A 1,618-nucleotide genomic window follows, 5' to 3' on the forward strand; every position below is an offset into this window, starting at 1 on the left:
ACTGGAGCAGTCTTACCCACATTGTACTGTGCACATACCATACATGTTTGACATATCTCCTGTGCTATTTTTCTTATGTTCTTGTTCACCCAGAATTTGTCCATACAATTTACTATTCCATCCCTGCATATGTGGGCCGGGCCATGCATGGCCAAACACATGGAGTAGACCATTTTGTCTGGCAACATGTACTTCTCCTTAGTCTCATTCATACAGCATCCTTGAACAAATGACCCATTCTTTGACCAACTCATCTGTTCCTCTGCTGTTGCTCCTTGCTGCATTAGTCTTACACCTTCACTTGTTAGGTCTAGTGGCTTCACTTCTAGAGGTAATTCTTGGGCTGTTAGCACTAATGCTGAATGACTTCGTGCTGTCTGTTTTGCTGTTTCATCAGCAAATGCATTTCCCTGGCCTACTTTGTCTGTAACCTTCTTGTGAGCACTGCATTTAATTATGGCCAATTTCTTTGGAAGTGCCAGGGAGTTAAGTAATTTGGTGATAAGCACTTCGTGCTGTATCTTTGTGCCTTGTGAGGTAATGAAACCTCTTTCCTTCCAGAGTCTTCCAAAGGAATGTGCCACATTAAAGGCATATTGGCTGTCTGTGTATATGTTAACACACCTCCCTTCAGATAATTCACAAGCTCGTGTGAGTGCCACAAGTTCTGCTGCTTGTGCAGACAACTCAGGTATCTTACAGGACTCAACTACAGTTTTATTTGTAACAACTGCATAGGCTGCTGATGTATTTCCATCCTCTGTTCTAAGGCAGGAAACATCCACCCACAATTCTCCTTCAGCATCTGCATAGGGTGTATCAGTCATATCTATTCTACCTTTTGTTTGCTCCTCAGTTAACAAAATACAATCATGGTCTGAGTCCACTAGATCATCAGTGGGAACAGGTAACAGAGTGGCAGGGTTAAGAACATTGCACTTGTGAAGTGTCACATGTGCTGCAAATAAACAGATCTCATACTGCGTGAGCCTGGCATTTGTGAGGTGCTGCGTACGTGTCTTATTCAGTATCAGCTCTACGGCATGTAGAACATAGACATCAACTTCATGTCCCATTATTATGCTTTCTGCACGTTGTAGTGATAAGGCAGTTGCTGCAACAGAACGTATACAGGAAGGTAAAGCCTTGGCTACAGTATCCAAGGTGGCAGAGAAATATGCGCATGGTCTTTTGTGGTCACCGAACTGCTGGCATAGAACCCCAAGAGCACTCCCGTCTGACTCATGAACATAGAGTTGGAAAGACTTAGAATAGTCTGGTAGGCCTAAAGCAGGAGCAGAGCAGAGAGCTTGCCGAATGGCAAGGAAGCTTTGTTCATGTTCTGGCAACCACTGAAGGGGTTCGGGCGTGTCCTTGTGGGTCAGGGCCAATAAAGGTTTTGAAATCAAGGAAAAGTTAGCAATCCAATGTCGACAATAACTGGCCATACCTAAAAAGGCTTGTACCTGTTTTTGGGTACGTGGCACTGGTGTCTGTAGAATCAATTTAATGCGCTTATCATCCAATCTTCTCTGCCCTTTCGACATGATGTGTCCTAGGTAGGATACTTCCGGTTGAACAAATTGTATTTTCTCTGGTGAAACCTTGTGACCACGTT

The sequence above is a fragment of the Lissotriton vulgaris genome, chromosome 2_1 (assembly GCF_964263255.1).
Source record: "Lissotriton vulgaris chromosome 2_1, aLisVul1.2, whole genome shotgun sequence".
In the NCBI taxonomy this organism is placed as follows: domain Eukaryota; kingdom Metazoa; phylum Chordata; class Amphibia; order Caudata; family Salamandridae; genus Lissotriton; species Lissotriton vulgaris.